The sequence below is a fragment of the Coregonus lavaretus genome (assembly GCF_964263955.1).
Source record: "Coregonus lavaretus genome assembly, contig: HAP1_SCAFFOLD_556, whole genome shotgun sequence".
Classification (NCBI taxonomy): domain Eukaryota; kingdom Metazoa; phylum Chordata; class Actinopteri; order Salmoniformes; family Salmonidae; genus Coregonus; species Coregonus lavaretus.
Window position 1 is genome coordinate 169,427 of NW_028156520.1, and position 21,167 is coordinate 190,593.

Genomic DNA, 21,167 nt, shown 5'->3' on the forward strand with positions numbered 1-21,167 from the left:
CAGCTGGCTTGGCTGCTGAGTTCTAGCCCAGGTTCTGGGCTCTGGCCCGGGTTCTCTGGTTCTGGGGTCTGGATTCTGGGCTGGGCCCAATGGTTCATCATGGGATCTCAGGATACAGTTGTGGCCGAGTTAGAGATGTCGACAGCGGTTTCCAAAAGGATCTCGACACGCCCACCGCTGATGGAGAGAGGGATGGAGGGAGACGGGTGGAGGGAGGGATGGAGGGATGGAAGGAGGAGGGAGGTGAGTCAGAAATAGGATAAGGGAGAAAAGGAGGAGGGAGGTGGCAGTGTAAGTGTGAGGGGGCGACTGGGTGGATGGGTATCCATGGAGACTGTGGGAGGTGGGGAGGGGGGGTCAGAAGACATCTAGCCAGAGAGAAGGATATGGAGAGAGAGAGAGAGAGAGAGAGAGAGAGAGAGAGAGAGAGAGAGAGAGAGAGAGAGAGAGAGAGAGAGAGAGAGAGAGAGAGAGAGAGAGAGAGAGAGAGAGGGAGAGGGAGAGGGAGAGGGAGAGTGAGAGTGAGAGTGAGAGTGAGAGTGAGAGTGAGAGTGAGAGTGAGAGTGAGAGAGAGAGAGAGAGAGAGAGAGAGAGAGAGAGAGAGAGAGAGAGAGAGAGAGAGAGAGAGAGAGAAGCAAGCAAAAGAGGGTAATTTGAGGTATAGTAGTGGGCCTTAGGGAGACCCTTTCAGACCCCCAGACAGGTCTCTGAGGCTGTGTGTGTTTACTGTCAGTCAGCTCATAAGCCTTTTTCCCCAAATGAAGATGCCTTTCCTCCCCATCCCATCCATAATGCAGCCAGCCCACTGTGAGGCCTGAGACTGGGTGCCAGTATAAGCACATTAACACCCCCACCACCCCCCTACTCAAGCTGTTCAGGAGACACTCCATTGTGTTGCTTCTCAGTCTCTCTCGCTCTGGTTCTCTCTCATTCTGGCTCTCCCACAGAGTGTTATACGTTTTCATCCTCAGAATGTCTTGCGATTGTGTGTTATAGGGTAGTATATAGGGGAAGAGTTACCTAAGGGCAGCCGTTTAGCGCTCAGTGTTAAACAATGTAACTCTTTTGTCTATACTTCCATATCTTCTCTCTTTCTACTTCACTCTTACCCTTTTAATTCACAGTAGATTGTGTCAAACCAGTATGTTTTTGAGGTGAAAGAACACAGTAACCAGAAATGTATTATTTCCAACTAGCTTTCACAGTCCTACTGCAGAATTAGATGTTTATCCACATTTCTCCAATTGTCAAATTTAGAAGTTGCTCCAAACATCACATTTAGAAGGTTAAGGGTTAAGGTTTTGGATAGGGTTAAAACATTATGTTTTAGCACTAATTCCAAATGGTTATGGTAAGGGTTAACGTTTGGAATAGGGATCTGGAATCGAACACGCAATCTTCTGATCCAGAGTCATTGGATTGAAAACCAACCACCTACGTGAGAATGCTATTCATTGACTACAGCTCAGCATTCAACACCATAGTGCCCTCTAAGCTCATCACTAAGCTAAGGATCCTGGGACTAAACACCTCCCTCTGCAACTGGATCCTGGACTTCCTGACGGGCCGCCCCCAGGTGGTAAGGGTAGGTAACAACACATCTGCCACACTGATCCTCAACACAGGGGCCCCTCAGGGGTGCGTGCTCAGTCCCCTCCTGTACTCTCTGTTCACCCATGACTGCATGGCCAGGCACGACTCCAACACCATCATTAAGTTTGCCAACGACACAACAGTGGTAGGCCTGATCAACGACAACGATGAGACAGCCTATAGGGAGGAGGTCAGAGACCTGGCCGTGTGGTGCCAGGACAACAACCTCTCCCTCAACGTGACCAAGACAAAGGAGATGATTGTGGACTACAGGAAAAAAAAGAGGACTGAGCACGCCCCCATTCTCATCGACGGGGCTGTAGTGGAACAGGTTGAGAGCTTCAAGTTCCTTGGTGTCCACATCACCAACGAACTATCATGGTCCAAACACACCAAGACAGTCGTGAAGAGGGCACGACAAAGCCTATTCCCCCTCAGGAGACTGAAAAGATTTGGCATGGGTCCTCAGATCCTCAAAAAATTCTACAGCTGCACCATCGAGAGCATCCTGACTGGTTGCATCACCGCCTGGTATGGCAACTGCTTGGCCTCCGACCGCAAGGCACTACAGAGTACATCACTGGGGCCAAGCTTCCTGCCATCCAGGACCTCTATACCAGGCGGTGTCAGAGGAAGGCCCTGAAAATTGTCAAAGACTCCAGCCACCCTAGTCATAGACTGTTCTCTCTGCTACCGCACGGCAAGCGGTACCGGAGTGCCAAGTCTAGGTCCAAAATACTTCTCAACAGCTTCTACCCCCAAGCCATAAGACTCCTGAACAGCTAATCATGGCTACCCAGACTATTTGCACTGCCCCCCCACCCCATCCTTTTTACGCTGCTGCTACTCTGTTAATTATTTATGCATAGTCACTTTAACTCTACCCACATGTACATATTACCTCAACTACCTCAACTAGCCGGTGCCCCCGCACATTGACTCTGCAACGGTACCCCCCTGTATATATAGCCTCCCTACTGTCACTTTATTTTACTTCTGCTCTTTTTTCTCTCAACACTTTTTTTGTTGTTATTTTATTTTTACTTTTTTTGTAAAAAATAAATGCACTGTTGGTTAAGGGCTGTAAGTAAGCATTTCACTGTAATGTCTGCACCTGTTGTATTCTGCGCATGTGACCAATAACATTTGATTTGATTTGATTTGATTTGATCCACCATCTCCGTCCACAACGCTCTAGCAAATCTCAAGCCTACTTGATGGTAATAGCACTCACTGTTGCCCCTAGTGTCCTCAGGACATGGATGGACGTCCAATTTCGAAGGCACTCTTGAGCAATCTGCCTGATTAGTTCTTCATTCCACCATGTTGTTTGGAGAGAACCCTGGTAGCTGTGTGTACATCTCAATGTTGGGCCTACACCAGCTACATCCCTCCAAACAGACTGCAGCCCTCCCACTGAGGCCAAGGGGTTCTCTGCATTCCATCTCCTGTGTTGTCACACTACCATTATGTGTTCCTGAGAGTTTGTAGATGTGTGTGTGTCACCAATGGAAGTAAAAAAGACACAAGAGGAAGGAACATACGATAAATCTACGTTTTAGCTCTGAGTTTGTTTCTTCTTCCACAAAGTTACTTGGTGACTGCTCATTTTTGGACAGATTGATCATACTCACACACACACACACACATACACACACGCTGGAAAAAGTGCACCTGTATTGAACAAGTACTTAAAAAATCCTGCTGACAAAACTGCACCCTGTGTTACACTGATTCCCTCCTCCATCAATATAGATTAATGAATAAGAGCAAGGCTCGTGTTAACTACATCTGTTTTACAAAGTCATGTTATTTTTTACCTGCTCATTCTTCACTATTATTACAACATTTCCGTCTGCGTGCTGCTCTTCTCATTGTGATAGCTGTATCTCCTCGGCTCATGACCACCCATTGTCATTGGCTAGCCAGAAGATGACGGCTTAATTAAAAAGTCTCCTGCCCCTCGTAAAACCATACCGTGAGGGTAGACTGACAGGGCTGCAGGCTGTAATCAGTGGATGGTCTGGTGGCTGACTGGCCAACTGAACTGAGCCCAGAGGGGTTGAAGGGGGTTAGAAGGGTTGCAGGTTCGTGAGGTGTATGATTGTAGTGTGTCAGTGCTATAGTTAGCCTCTTTGTGTTCTGGCGGTATGTGTGAGTGTGTTTTTTATCACTGTGGTTTCCGGACAGACTCCACGTGGCCTGTGGCTGTTCCAGGTGACTATAGAGGGATGTATGGCTGGACCATTTTTACAAAGATAATAAATGTAATCACTCTATCCGGAGCGTCAAAAATGCACCCAGTCAGTGAGGCCTCTGGATGACTATGTTTAGAATACTCAGATCTGATGAAAAACGAAATAATCTCCATGCTTTTTTTGGGATCCCTGTTTTTCTTTGTTTCTGATGCTGCAGCACATTCTTGCAGCATATATGCTTTCGCAAGCCTTAATTTTTTATTTTTTACAGTATCACGTTTCACATTCTTGAGTGTAAAGAACCTGTTGCCACTCCAGATACAGGGTAATATTAGCTATGTTTTCACTGGGCTACAAGCTGAAATTTGCCTTCCAACACTTGGGTTCAAGCAATGTATAACAGCAGGGTATGACTGAAAAAAACCTGATAGGGTTGTCATTTGTCAAATGGAAAAATATGATTTGACTCTGGCTTGAGACTGGGAGGGTTGCGGTCTGCCCTGTAGAATATGACAGATTATCCTACTACACCTCAGTGACAGGCATGGGGCCTACTGTGTTTAACCAAGAGCACCCCTGCACCAGTGACAAATGGCGGGTGATGGAGGAGGTAGAGGTGGTGGATGAATAGCTAGATTTGAGACAGAGCAAGGAGGGAAGTGGGCGGTTATGGGTGCTGCCGGGTCGTCTGTTTCATCTCGGTGTCGACTTGGTGACACCGCTTTCCGGCCCAGGCTTGTAATGGCGTCCACCCACATGGCGGTAGGTGGCGGTGGTATTGACTGTGGTGCCGGGTGGACCACACAGGAAGAAACTTATACAGCTGCCTGTCTATGTTGAGCCGTGACAGGGGACATGTTGGGGCTATGACTCCCTCCTGCCTGGCTGTTGTGATGGGATGAGTCAGCAAACTGTGGTCAGTGCTGGGGGGACGTTATGTTGTGGCGCAGGAGAGATGATTATAGCTTGACTGTAGAGTTGCTAGAATGGTGAATTTAAACATATCCTTGTTATCTCTGAGGCTGGCTCTGAGACCAGATACAGACTGTAGTGAGTGTGACACAGCTTCTGGTTTTCTATCTGAAGAACACCTTCCAATCTGTCACCATTTCCTGTAGTACCACCTTAACGAGCTAAAAGTGCTCATCCGCTACCATTACCTCAAAGTAAGATACAATCCCTTGTGTGCAGGTCATATTATTATTTGTTTATTATGTGTTCATATACTGTACACTGAGTGTACAAAACATTAAGAACACCTGCTCTTCCCATGACATAGACTGACCAGGTGAATTGAGGTGAAAGCTATGATCCCTTATTGATGTCACTTGTTAAATCCACTTCAATCAGTGTAGATGAAGGGGAGGAGGATTTTTAAGCCTTGGGACAATTGAGACATGGGCAAGACAACAAATGTAAGTGCCTTTGAACGGGGTATGGTAGGTGCCAGGTGCCGGTTTGTGTAAAGAACTGCAACTCTGCTGGGTTTTTCATGCTCAACAGTTTCCCGTGTGTATCAAGAATGGTCCACCAGCCAAAGGACATCCAGCCAACTTGACACAACTGTGGGAAGGATCAGTGTGGAACGCTTTCGACACCTTGTAGAGTCCATGCCCTGATGAATTGAGGCTGTTCTGAGGGCAAAAGGGTGTAAAACTCAATATTAGGAAGGTGTTCCTAATGTTTCGTACACTCAGTGTATGTAACGTGCTAAACTTTTGACTTACAACCCTTAACCCCCATGCCATTTACATTGATATAAAGCCTCTTATGGGGCCAACTGAATTCTTGCCCTGTGTTTAGTCTCCCAGTGCTAGCTCCTTGGTGAGCTATAATCCCCCATTATAATCTGCTATTAATCCCTGATTGGGAGGTCAGGCCCCTGACTGGGTTTATGTTATGTATGTGCATGTGAGTGGCTGGCCTTAGTGTGTTTATCCAGAGGTAGTTGGAGAACAGGTACTGTAGCTGTGGAGGATGTCATACAGCTGTCACGCCCTGGCTCTGGGGACTCTTGTATGTTGAGCCAGGGTGTTAGTTTCGTTGTGTAGAGTCTATGTTCCATGTTGGTTTGTGTTATTGACCGAGGACTTCACGTATCGTTTTGTTGTTTTGTATATTGTTATCGTGTTGCTAGTACACTATTAAAAAGAGATGTACGCATATCACGCTGCGCCTTGGTCCACTCCTTTCGACGATCGTGACAGAAGATCCCACCAAAACAGGACCAAGCAGCGTGCCCAGGAGCAGACAGCCTGGACTTGGGAGGAGATCTTGGACGGGCAGGGGTCCTGGACTTGGGAGGAAATCCAGGCCGGTATGGATCGCCGTCCGTGGGAGGAGACGGTGGAGGCGCGCCATAGAGAGGAGCAGCGGCGCCAACCGGGCCGATGTCGGACACGCAAGAGGCAACCCCAAGAAATTTTTAGGGGGGGGGCACACGGCATGGACGACGGGGCTGCTGGAGGCAGCTACAGGGCGAGTTTGGGGATTAGGAGAGGAGGCCACCGGGTTTGGGGGGCTGGAAGGGAGGTTGGCGGAGCCTAGAGGTAGAGCAGAGCCAACTCCCCGTACTCAGGCTAGGCAGCGTGAGACTGGGCAGGTTCCGAGGTATGCGGAGCTGCGTACTGTGCCGCGAGTGGTCCGGCACAGTCCGGTACGTCCTGTGCGTGCACCACGCACATGTCGTGCTAAGGTGGGCATGCAGCCAGGACGGAGTGTGCCGGCTCAACGCTCGTGGCCTCCAGTACCCCTCCTCGGTATCCTGCGCCAGTGTCACGTGCTGTAGTGCCAGTGCGAGTACACAGCCCTGTACGTCCTGTGCTGATGCCTCACACAGAGTGTGTAAAAATAGGCATTCAGCCAGGACGGGTTGTGTCAGCTCTTCGCTCCAGACCTCCAGTCCGTCTCCACAGCCCGGCCCGGCCTGTTCCTGCCCCTCGAACCAAGCCAATGGTGCGCGTCGCCAGCCCGGCCCGGCCTGTTCCTGCCCCTCGCACCAAGCCAATGGTGCGCGTCGCCAGCCCGGCCCGGCCTGTTCCTGCCCCTCGCACCAAGCCAATGGTGCGCGTCGTCAGTCCGGTCCGGCCTGTTCCTGTTCCCCGCACCAAGCCTGTGGTGCGCGTTGCCAGCCCGGTCCGGCCCGTTCCTGCTCCCCGCACCAAGTCAGTGGTGCGCGTCGTCAGCCCGGTCCGGCCCATTCCTGCTCCCCGCACCAAGACTGTGGTGCGCGTCGTCAGTCCGGCACAGCCCGTGCCCGTTTCACCGGTGCCTGGTCAGGTATCGGTCAGCTGCTCCACACCGGAGCCTAAGCAATCCGCTCCACCGATGTCCAGTCCAGCTCCAGCCAGCGGGACCAGACCAGGGGCGCTACGGGGGAGTTGTTAGAGAGTGGTGGTCACGCCCGGAGCCGGATCCGCCTCCGAGGAGGAATGCCCACCCGGCCCCTCCCCTGTTGGGTTTATGTTGGCGCGGTCGCAGTCGCAGTCCGCGCCTTTGGGGGGGGGGGGGGGTACTGTCACGCCCTGGCTCTTGGGACTCTTGTATGTTGAGCCAGGGTGTTAGTTTCGTTGTGTAGAGTCTATGTTCCGTGTTGGTTTGTGTTATTGACCGAGGACTTCACGTATCGTTTTGTTGTTTTGTATATTGTTATCGTGTTGCTAGTACACTATTAAAAAGAGATGTACGCATATCACGCTGCGCCTTGGTCCACTCGTTTCGACGATCATGACAACAGCCTAATCAAGGCTAATCAAGAGCGGGGCAATGTGACCCTGCAACTGTGGGCCGAAGTTTATTTTCTTATTTTTTTCGTTGTTGTAATTGTCTGCATCACTTCCAATCTGTCAAGATGACGTGTATGCGGGAAACGAAGTCAAGCGCAGGACACCGAACTACTGGCAGAACGTACTTTACTTAACACAGTAAAGAAAGTACAAAACAAACCTCCAAACAGGGAGGAACAAATAACGCATACAACCAGCACTGCTGACCTAATGGAAAACAATCACACACAATAACCAATGAGAGACAGGGGTTTATAAAGGGAATACAATATAACATAATGGGAAACAGGTGCAAACAATCAGGACAAACTAGACAAACACCGAAACATAGATCGGTGGCAGCTAGTACTCCGGGGACGACGAACGCCGAAGCCTGCCCGAGCAAGGAGGAGGGGCAGCCTCGGCTGATTCCGTGACACAATCCCCCAAATGTTTTTTTCTCTCGCAATATATATATATATATATATATATATATATATATATATATATATATATATATATATATATATACACACATACATATATACTGTACATACATCCATACACACACACATATCCTTTTTAAAATTATATTTCTCTTCATTACTTTCCAACCCCACCACCCCTTCCCCAGTTGGAGTAAACTAGCGAACAACAACGCTTAGGCCTCTACTTTCAGCCCATACATACTATATACATTTTATGGACACAGTCAAATTCTACAATAATTATATTTTGTTTGTTTTTACTCCTAAACTTCCTCCGATCATTTTCATGATGTCCATCTGGTTTGCTTCTACAGTGGGGAAAAAAGTATTTAGTCAGCCACCAATTGTGCAAGTTCTCCCACTTAAAAAGGTGAGAGAGGCCTGTAATTTTCATCATAGGTACACGTCAACTATGACAGACAAAATGAGAAAAAAAAATCCAGAAAATCACATTGTAGGATTTTTAATGAATTTATTTGCAAATTATGGTGGAAAATAAGTATTTGGTCAATAACAAAAGTTTCTCAATACTTTGTTATATACCCTTTGTTGGCAATGACACAGGTCAAACGTTTTCTGTAAGTCTTCACAAGGTTTTCACACACTGTTGCTGGTATTTTGGCCCATTCCTCCATGCAGATCTCCTCTAGAGCAGTGATGTTTTGGGGCTGTCGCTGGGCAACACGGACTTTCAACTCCCTCCAAAGATTTTCTATGAGGTTGAGATCTGGAGACTGGCTAGGCCACTCCAGGACCTTGAAATGCTTCTTACGAAGCGACGTTGCCCGGGCGGTGTGTTTGGGATCATTGTCATGCTGAAAGACCCAGCCACGTTTCATCTTCAATGCCCTTGCTGATGGAAGGAGGTTTTCACTCAAAATCTCACGATACATGGCCCCATTCATTCTTTCCTTTACACGGATCAGTCGTCCTGGTCCCTTTGCAGAAAAACAGCCCCAAAGCATGATGTTTCCACCCCCATGCTTCACAGTAGGTATGGTGTTCTTTGGATGCAACTCAGCATTCTTTGTCCTCCAAACACGACGAGTTGAGTTTTTACCAAAAAGTTCTATTTTGGTTTCATCTGACCATATGACATTCTCCCAATCCTCTTCTGGATCATTCAAATGCACTCTAGCAAACTTCAGACGGGACTGAACATGTACTGGCTTAAGCAGGGGGACACGTCTGGCACTGCAGGATTTGAGTCCCTGGCGGCGTAGTGTGTTACTGATGGTAGGCTTTGTTACTTTGGTCCCAGCTCTCTGCAGGTCATTCACTAGGTCCCCCCGTGTGGTTCTGGGATTTTTGCTCACCGTTCTTGTGATCATTTTGACCCCACGGGGTGGGATCTTGCGTGGTGCCCCAGATCGAGGGAGATTATCAGTGGTCTTGTATGTCTTCCATTTCCTAATAATTGCTCCCACAGTTGACTTCTTCAAACCAAGCTGCTTACCTATTGCAGATTCAGTCTTCCCAGCCTGGTGCAGGTCTACAATTTTGTTTCTGGCGTCCTTTGACAGCTCTTTGGTCTTGGCCATAGTTGAGTTTGGAGTGTGACTGTTTGAGGTTATGGACATGTGTCTTTTAAACTGATAACATGTTCAAACAGGTGCCATTAATACATGTAACGAGTGGAGGACAGAGGAGCCTCTTAAAGAAGAAGTTACAGGTCTGTGAGAGCCAGAAATCTTGCTTGTTTGTAGGTGACCAAATACTTATTTTCCACCATAATTTGCAAATAAATTCATTAAAAATCCTACAATGTGATTTTCTGGAATTTTTTTTCTCAATTTGTCTGTCATAGTTGACGTGTACCTATGATGAAAATTACAGGCCTCTATCATCTTTTTAAGTGGGAGAACTTGCACAATTGGTGGCTGACTAAATACCTTTTTTCACCACTATATATGCCATATTTTTCTAACTGTGCTCTTTCACAAAAGCTCTCAATCTATAACCTATATACTTATTATGGACACAGTATGCTTTACATTAGTTATCTTGTTGTTATTAGTTGTTGTTATTAGTCCCATCCTTCAGCTCCATTCAACACCTCCTATCTATCTCTTAACACCATCCATATTGGATTTCTATTTGCCATATATTTTTCAACTGTACTGTGATGTTTTACAAAAGTTCTGAACCTTTCTATTCTCATTGTTTCTACAGATCGTAAATTGAAAATAAACATTTTTGCTAAAAGTATTATTATATTATTGATCGATTGACTATGACTTTTCAGATCACCCAGTAGTACTATCTGCAGGGTTAGCTCCAGGTAAATATTGCAATCCTTTAGCCATTCCTGGACCTGTGTCCAAAAAAAGCTACAAATGGACAGTACCAAAACAATTGATCTAATGATTCTGTCTCTTCGCAGCAGAATCTGCAGAGCTGGGAAGATTGTATCCCCCATATAAATAACATTCTATTGGTAGCAAGAATTGTATATAATAATTTAAATTGAAAAATTCTAAGTTTTGAATCCGGCATCATTTTGCGTATCAATTCATGAACACTATGCCATGGAATCGGTACGTCAAAAATCTCTTCCCAACTATTTCGCAATCTGTATGGGACGGCTGTCAATCCTTTGGTCCTTAAATGAAACTGGTATACTTTTTTATTTATCACAATTTTCTTTAACCAATTATATTCTTTAATGCAAGGCTGACAGACAAGTTCCTTACTTTTTCCCCCTTCCACTTTCCTTTTCCATTTTTGCGGTAATGCTGCAATTATTTGGTTGTAATTTTGGGTAGAGCAGACATTTCCATATGTTTTTGTTAGCTGCGTGTGCGACATAACTCCACCAGTCCTACCGATAATATCATTTACGAAGATTATACCTTTAAAAAAAAAAGTTTGTCAAAAAAAACGGTTTTTTATCAATTAATATATTTGAGTTTAACCACAATATTTGTTGCATTATTTGTTCTGTCGTTTCTGGAGGATTCAATCGAAATTGCAACCAACTTTCTATGGCGTGTTTTAGAAATAGTGATATTTGGGAGATTATTTCCTTTTCAAATAACTTAAAGTGAGAGGTTGTAATCTGAATAAAGGGAAAAATGCCATTCTTGAACATTGGGTGAGACAATTTTACTAATTTGCTAGAGAACCAGTTCGGATTTAAGTATAACTTTTGTATGACTGTGGGCCGAAGTTAGTCCTACTGCCTTATTCAACTCTCTTCCATGCACACACACACACACACACACACACACACACACACACACACACACACACACACACACACACACACACACACACACACACACACACACACACACACACACACACACACACACACACACACACACACACACGCATATGCACACACACACTCACACACCACCACCACCACTAAAACCTGTCCAAACAAATCCATATGGTGGGGGAAGAAGTACTGTTAGCTACAGGACCACCATGGATGTGTTTCCAGAGATGTGACCTAATTGCTGAAGTTTTAAATGATCTCCAATTGTCCAGTGTTGGGTTATGGTAATGTGGGTGACAGTGTTCATCATGATGGTGAAGATTGAAAGGCTGTAGTCTTTTCCAGCTGTGTCCTGACTCCTAGTCCAAGGAGAGCTCACACCATCACGTGACAGTGGCCAGAGCTAACCAGTTAATATTAGATCACCACAGGGGTGATTTTGGTGAGGGCGAGGTACAGAGGTGTGTTTGTTTAGTATACTGGTCAACTGGTCTTGCTTTATCTCAGTGGTCGAGGTGAAAATGCTTAATCTGGTTATCCCACTCTAACCGACAACATCACAATCACGTTTTAAGTCCACAAGTCAAATTAACACTTTTTTTAGATACAACTTTTTGGGCAGAAATTGGTTGTGTTAACACAGTTTTCTTGCTATTTCCAGAGAAGGGTTTATTACTATGCGATGAAATTGAGTACTGTATAGATGGGTTAACTGACAATGTCACAAAAACGATGTGTGCACTTCCATGGGGCAGAAGTCAGCATGTTGTTGTGATTCTGGATGGCCAGATTACTAGCAAGAATGACAAGAAACGGCTATGTGGGTAATCGTATGTGACTCGTATCAGCTCGTTTCATCTTGTTCTTGATATCATGTCTTATTTTGAGGTGTTTTGACTGATTTAATGTCAACACTAATATGGCTAAAGTTCGCTAGCTAGCTAACCAACAGCTGTAACAATGTATTTGAGAGACAACAAGTGCTCATTGTGCAAATGTATTTATGTTTTCAATAAACATTGGAGACAAAATATATATTACATGTTGCCAACAATCTAAGCCAACCCCGTCTGTTTTGCCCCATAGTTGCGCTGGTGTCGGTTTTGTTGCTAAACCACCATGGATCCATGAGAGGAGAAACATACATTGAATCACGCAATAACTTACAGCAGTAGTTGAATTTCAAAACCATAACACACACATCACAGGTTAAAAGCCACAAGCTACAGTTATAGCCCTTCATGACAGACAGGCCCTGTAGAATCAATAACTCCCCCTGATCTTTCAACTGGCCCTTAATACTTAGCATCAGCACCTCAATATGGTTAACCATCCTCTTACTATACTCTCGTATCAATGTCTACCCCTTCCTATTCATTTGGCTGGTTGGCTGCCTCCATCCCGTTTCCCCTGGCATTGCACAGGGGATGAGGAGGGGATCCAAGAGTGTTTCAGGGATGGTTGCTTATTATTTCTCAGTAGTACTTTAGCGAACCCAAAGGAGCCCTCGCTGCCATTAATCTCCTTCTCTTCATGTTGTGGTTGTAACTGATTTCCCAATGGAGATGCCAACCTAGCTCTGTGGTTTAGGGTTTAGAGGCACCAAGTCTAGCGGATCACCCCCCTCTAAGGTGATGGGTTCATTGGAAGGCATGGGCATCCCTTCTTGGCAAAGATGATATTAAAGGTTGATGAATCACATTTGGCTTCCCAAAAGCAGCCGGACAGCCCCCTTGCAATGTCAGCATTTTGGTCAAGTGTGTGTGCTTGTGTGTGTTTGTGTTTGAATGTGTGTGTGCATGCCTGTGTGTGTTCGAGAGAATGGTCCTGCTTTAAATCAAAGGATATGACAAAGGAGCTGACAAAAGAGCTCCCTTAATGGTTAATTAGCTGTGGGAGGGCTGAGTCTTTAGTCTTTGATTAGGGCTGTGGGAGGGCTGAGTCTTTAGTCTTTGATTAGGGCTGTGGGGGTGCTGAGTCTTTAGTCTTTGATTAGGGCTGTGGGGGAGCTGAGTCTTTAGTCTTTGATTAGGGCTGTGGGGGAGCTGACTGGGCCTGGACAACAGCCCTGCACACACATCAATCATTTAACGGACATTCCAATGCATCTGGACTATCTAATCTGCTCTATCATGTTCAAACCTTCCTGTTACTGTCCATCATGTCAATTCAGGCTGTTACTGCCCTAGGAGTGGGCGCAGTAAGAATGATTGAAAGAATGGGACAAAGGAGACAGGAGGACATGCTTGGTGTACAGCATGATTCTTTATTAATTCTAAGTGATACCAGATTTTCTGAATGAAAACATTATAAATATAGCTAGGGACAAAATGTTCAACATCAAAAAGTGAATGGTGTGTCAGTGTTGCTTATCACCCAGGTAGGTGTACCTGTAGCATGGGTTATCAAACGCTGTCAACATGATGTCAACACCTCAATATCAAAACCCCTTCTCTCCTACTAGGTGCTTTCATCGACTAGTTCAGCTGGAGTCACGTGGCCCCATGTGTTGACAGAGAAAAGCCATCATTAGGGACATCATTACATATCTGAGAGATCAAAGGTCAGAAAGCAATCAGGACCTTGATGTGTCATGTGACATAACCCTGCTCTAATGACTGGGTGGGTGGAGTTTGGTGACTGGATGGGATCTCTAGAGAGCCATAGTAATATCATAGAAATTTGCTATAATGAACTTTCTAATTACTTGGTAATTGGTCTGTAATGAACATGTGCACCTTGGCTGTTGAGTGGTAAATTAGGTCTGATTTCAACAGTTCTCAATGCAGGAGAGATGCACGTGGTGTTTCTTTCACAATGTGGATTGATTTAACTTTTCTTAATATGGTAATGGACCTAATATGTGTTCTTATATTAATTCAGTTATTCAATTTGGATATAACGTTTATGCCAAAGTGTTTTTATGACTAAGGAAGTTTCACAGTCAGCAGTTGGCTGTACAGGAGCACATAAATCTCCGGCAGGATTAGAAAATCAGGGAACGTTTCTCTAAATAGTTTGTGTTGACAAACAAGATTTAATGTGGCAGCGCTATGGTGGCCAAGCTTAAAGACAACATTGAAAGTGGCCAGCATTTCTGTGGTTTTCCATAAGGTGTGTTGACACACTTGTAGCCAGGGCGTTTCATCAGCCCGGCCGGAGCCAAATAGAGATGTGTGGTCCCTCTCTAAACATGTCAACGCTGGACATTAAGTATGCGTGTACGATACACAACAGGTTGAGCTCAACTCATTTGGATCGGACTGGTTGCAGATCATTGATAATCCATTAGGACAGAATTTATCATTATATAGGTAGATGTAGATGTTTTCTCACATGGTCTGGTTTTCAGTCATCGCTTCCTCAGCCATGACGTATGCTTCATTCATGCTATGCTTCGTTGGAGATATGTGATGACCGAGCTTGGTTGCATGGATCGTATTACACACATAGACATGCACGCATGGAGGCACTTACGCACGCACGCACACACACACACCAACTAGCTCTCACAGTCTCACGTCAGAATTAGACGTTCATCCATGTTTCTCAGATGTCAAATTTCGAAGTTCTTCCACAAGTCTTATTTCAAAGTGTTTAAGGTTAGGTTTATGGATTAACTCAAATGTATTTAGGTTAGGGTTAAGTTTAGGCATTAACTCCAAAATTGTCAGGTTTTAACTCAGAAAGGTTAAGGTAAGGGCTAAGGTTTGGGATATGCTTAACCTTTTCACGCGTGAGTTCCAAATATCTCTAACGGTCGCCCCAGCGTGAGTTGTTTTATGCACGTGATGTCAGAATGCACTCACTGTTCCAAAATGTTAATTAGCTGCCTGCTAATTATCTATAGGAATGTTTCAACTTGTCAATTTCAAATTATTTTCTAACAAGTTTTATTTTCTAACAACAGTTTGAATTGAGGTGTGTTCTGCCTCCTCATTAATTCAGATAGAAGTAGCCCATTTCACTGTTGCGGACAATTTATGTTTGAGGCTTAACTGAGCCGGACAAACTTCTCTCTTCGAGGAGAGCCCAAGCTCTTCCCCAGTGTTTCCACAGATCAAGTATGCAAACATTTGCACAGTCTTGCACAAACCTTTCCCCCTGGCACATTTTCTGGCTGGCGCCCGCATTGCCTTCATTGTTGTTTTCCTTACAAATAATAACTTTGGACATGTGTGCGTTCCTATCAAGTAATTGCCTTATGTTATGTACAGTATATCGTGTTGTCGTTTCTACTGTAGCATATGTATGTATGTATGGAGCATAGTGTATTTACAGTTTTATTCACATGTTTTCAAGTACTGGTGACAAATAATGCATTCCGAATATTGCATAGATTGTAATGGACACCTATGATGTGTGTAAAATACTTTTTTGAAGGTTGTACTGATTATGATGAGTTTGTTGACATTATACAATGCATTCTGGGTGTCACGTAAACGTCCAGACCAAATATGTTATAATGAGGGGAGGGAATGGTTCACTCATCTTTCGAGTAAACTTCCGGAAGTGAATGAAGGGAAGTGAATGATCGTAGACAACACACCCCCTTCAACATGCATACTGCGAACAGACCAAACTCATCTTGTCTCCTCTTATTATCATTGGTTGACGCAGAAAAACAAACATGGTGGAGTGCACAAAGATTTTTATTCAATTATTTTGATCAATGGTGAGCTCACCCGTGATGTGATGAATTGTAAATTATAATTGTAATGAGCTAATTCATATTGTGGTTTCTGTCAGCCGAGAGTTAGATAAATATGATCGCTTGTGTTACGTCAATCTTTCCTCAGTTAGCGCTAGGATTAATGTAGCATACATTTTCCAGTTTGGATGATTGTGTTATGCTGTCGCTACTTCTGTGAATGTCTGAAAATTGCATCCCAAAATAAACTGATGACATTCAGGACATAACTTCATAAGGACTGTGTTTGTGCAAAATGTTTCTGTGAAAAAACAGTGTGGCCAGCTCAAAAGCTGACTGTTGCGTCAATCGAAACTGGACTTTCTAAATCACACCGGGGTGAGCGTATGCTGCAGGGACCACTATAGAATGATCACACCCATTTGTTGGTATGTGTCAAAGGGTTAAAACAAAAATATAAAAAACAACTTTCTAGCACTGGATACAAACATGCAACCTTTGGTACCAGAGAAATATGCTTACGACCATCCACCATCCCCGTCCACAACACATTAGCAAAACCGAAATCTACATGAAGGTAACAGTGCCCACTGTTGCCCCTAGCGGCCAGTTTCCAACTTGTATCACAGGTGACCTGGCTGCACACACAGGCATGAACACACACACACACACACACATAAAGAACAATTACTAATACTATACTGTAGGGTCTTGATCTGAGCACTGATCTTTAAAATTCATATGCCACATGCCTCTGAGCTTTATTCAGTGGAGCTTTGCTGCTGCTGTTGTTGGGAAAGTCAAGCTTGTGGTCCATACTGTATAAGAATAAGGGATTGAGGTTTATATATTTCCTATTGTTATCTCTCCTCTGTCGTTCTATGCTTTCATGTAATCTCTTTCATTGCAGTTTGTGCTTGGTTATTGGTAATTTGAGAAGGAACCCACAGCTGTTAAACCTACTGTATCTGGAGGACATTCCCTGATGCGTAAAATGACTGACATATCTACAGTATGCAAATCATGAGCTATTCTTCCTGACTGGCTGATCAAGATATAATCTGTTAAGGAAGTCCCCTTTCCTCCTCATCCATCTCCTCCACGACAGGTTCAATAACCTGCCATTACTGTGCTCAGACTATCCTGTAAATACACACCTGCAATCACTGACCTGCTCCACTGCACTGCACTGCCCGGGGAAGGGGGAGGAGATGGGGGGCCAGGACCCTAAACAACCTTATCCCCTGATACAAAGACCAGACTAAAGAGACATCAATGGAGAGGCTGCATCTGTAAACAAGGACACTCTTTTTTATATTCTGTTTCTCAAAGAGCCCCAGAGTGCAGATCTCAGATCAGGGCTAACATGTGCTGCCCAGGCAATTGTTGGGATCCTCACAGCACAAACACTAGGGAGGAGTCGCCTTGAAGCTAAAATGTGACCCTGACCCCGGAACGTGACCTCTTCACCCCGAAGTCACTTCCACGGGGACGTCCTCAAAGTGGTGGGTGTCGATGCAGCTTTTGAACAAGTATGAAGGGACAAATTTTTTATGATGAGGCCTGTAGGGTGGATAATTTGGTTTCTGGAGATTTAAGCAGTAGATTGAATAATGAACAAAGATAATTATTAAATTAAATAGAATTATTAAATAATTACAATTTGTCCAAATCCACCCTCAGAAATTAGTTTTAACCCCACCTATGTTAAAATATTTATATCGATCACGTCTTTATCTCTCTCTATCTCACAAGCACCCACCCACACACAAACACATGTGCCTGCACACACACATACACACACACACACACACACACACACATACACACACACACACACACACACACACACACACACACACACACAAACACAGACACAGACACACACACACACACACACACACTCACACACTCTCACACACACACACACAAGCACACACGTATAATATATTTAACTCAATGTTTTCCTTTTGGGAGTAAACCAACATTTTTTTCAGTTCATTTAAATTTATAAGAATCAACTGAATGGAAATTCTTTTTTTTGGTGGGGGCAGTTTTATGGCTACAAAAACAGAATTTGTGGTTTCAACCGTTGAGGTTTGATGCAAACGGCTTTGGAACCTTTTATGCAACCTGGCATCCAGGAGACTTAAGAAAATATTTTGCTTTCCACCCTTTTGAGCCTTTTAGCCTCTGCTAAGGGAAAAGAGTGAGTCTGAAAAAAACACACTGCAAAAAAAAAACTCCACAAGGTCAAATGTCCTGAGTGGGACAGCTGCCAGGTCTATTCCATTACCACTTTGCACACACGTACACACACATGCACGATAGTGTGCACACGCACAATCACACGCATAATCACGCACACAAGATCACATGCATGCACCCTCCCACAGGGCAGATCGCCCTAGAAGATTAACAAACGAAGAGAAAGACTGAGAGAGAGAGAGAGAGAGAGAGAGAGAGAGAGAGAGAGAGAGAGAGAGAGAGAGAGAGAGAGAGAGAGAGAGAGAGAGAGAGAGAGAGAGAGAGAGAGAGAGAGAGAGAGAGAGAGAGAGAGAGAGAGAGAGAGAGAGTGAGAGAGAGAGAGAGTGAGAGTGAGAGAGAGAGTACAGCTCCTCAAGAGAGAGAGAGGGAGTACAGCTCCTGTGTGTACAGCTCCTCCTAATTGACTGGGGGATATTTCCAGAGAGGGGAGCAGATTATTTATGCGGGTGGCTTATTATGACTGCAGGGTCCAGGGCATAAACAACTATCCCCACAGAGCCCAGGGTAAGTGGCCCAGCTGATCAGATAGCAGCCCTCCAGCCCTCCACCAGGGCCGGCCAGAGAGAGAGGCCCATGACCCTGTCACAGGCCCACCATTGTTTACCTACCGCGCCCGTGTGGTGTGGACAGGTTATGCTTTCAGGGCTGGTTACGCTCTGTGTAAAGCACAATCTGTCATAAATCATGATGCAATTTCGGTTCGTGCTGCCACAACGGTGGCCATCAGGTCTAATGGACTCCTGAGAGCAATTAGACCACAGAGTGGTGGGCTAGGTTAATGTAAAGTGTATTACTTTCAATTTGGACTGATTACATTTAAAGTCCTTTTATAGTTTTCTCCTCTGGTTACCCTTTCTTTGTGACCAGGCTGGTCTCATAGACTAGACCTAACATAGTAAACGAAAATCCAGTTCACTCAAATTAGTATGATATGTTACGTATGGTATGGTTACATAAGACAGAAGGTTACTTAAGGCAAAAACAAAAGTAGGGTGGGTGGTTGGGGTGGACAGGTAAGCGTATACTGCGTATACTGCGAACGTCTAGCAACCCAAAGGTTGCATGCTTGAATCTCATCAGGGGTAACTTCAGCATTTTAGCTATTTAGCAACTTTGCAACTACTTAGCATGTTAGCTAACCCTTCCCCTAACCCTAACCTTAACCCTTTAACCTAACTCCTAACCTTAACCCTAACCTTAACCCCTAACCAAATTGTAATTCATAACATATCATATGGAAATGGATGATGGATATCTACAAATTAATAAATACCATACCAAACGTAACATATAATACTAATTTGAGTGTCCCCGATTTTCGTTTACTATGTTAAGTCTACCCCTGAGTCCAGGTTGTTGTGACTGTACAGAAAGGACAGGTTGTTCTGTATTGTCATGGTATGAAATAGGGCGAATGATATTGTTGATATTACAGTAGAATAATTTGATATTACAATATATTTTTTTATCTTGAGGTATTTCATGCAAGTATGTATTAGTATGTTTTACCTGATCTGACATTTAGTTCCCTAGTGTCCTTTTGAACTCATATAGTCCACTCCATATGGTCTCTGTCAGTAATACAATGGTGAGGTCAAGCGCCTCAGTGAACGGGTAGTTCAGAGGGCCAGTAAAAGTGTCATAAATGTGTCCATTTCCTAACAGCCCTGCGGGTGATAACATTGTGTGGAGACCACTGACCAGGGTTAAAGATATGGATCTGTGACTAAACACTCCAGATAGAGTCAAAGTGCAGACTGTACCTCCTCTCCTCTCTCCACCTCTTCTCTTTTCTCTTTCTCTCCCACTCCTTCGATTCTTCTACTTTCTGATGGTCAACGTATTTCTTGACGGAGCCCAAAGGTAGACATGTATACTGTATAAAACACTTCATATACTACACCACTTGTGGTATTTTTAGGAACATGCATAAGTAATGTGTTGGTAATGTGTGAACTTGGGCTTGTCATTAACCCCAGTCCTATTCCTGGTGTGGTTCTCACCAGCAATGTAATGAAGAAGGTGCTATAAGATGTACCAAGGCCGGCCACATAACTAACCACAGCTCTGGCCTGTAATGGATGAGGCCTTCCCTGTTAGGGTCTCCAATGGTAACAACTTCATAATTACCCACAGTCCTCTAGGGAACATCAGTCCCTGCTAGTGACCTCAGCAGTCACCTCCTCAGTGACATTAGAGCCGCCGGTGCTCTGCTTCACCTAGCCCAGGCGAAACAGGAAGTGACCAGGAGCAGAGGGAAAGGGGTGTGGGCAAGGAATGTATGGGAAAGGGGAGTGGGGAGGGATAAGGTGAGGGTTTGGAGCTATGTAGGTAAAGCTGCATTGTGGCAAGTGTATTACTTTTGAACAGCAAAAGGAACCATAAAGAAGTGATTGGTTACTCATTTCTAAATATTTCAGGCTTTAAATTGCCTAGCAACACAGACTGAAGGCCCAAAGCTCCTGCAGTTGATCACTCCCGCTTTGTACAGCAGGCAAGCCATCAAACCAGTCTGCTGCTGGCTTATAAAGCCCTAGGCATCCAAGTGAGGTGAGGTGAGGTGAAGAAGGGGGAGGAGGAGAGGCTAGAACACCTGGGGGGACAAGCAGTGACATCCAGTGGTCCTCAACCTCCCCTCCCAGCAGGGTGTTTCTCTACATCCATTGATCCTGCCCCTCTACCCCTCCGTGTCTAATCCTCAGCTCTTGTTCTTGGCCGGTGACTAACTCCCCCCAGCCAGACACTAATGTCCAACCACTGTTCTTTTATTCACTGTGACCAGCTAGGACCTAGAAGCTAGGTGGCTGGAGGCTGGGTTCAGACAGAGTCACATGGTTAGGGTCACAGGTCAGGACTCATGCAGTGCAGTGATGACTGGACGAACGGGATGGTCCCCTTCATCTCTCTGTTATGCAGACCTCTCAGCTCCACATCAAGGATTTCAGCCTGAAATGTGATATGGCAGTTTGACACATATGTTCT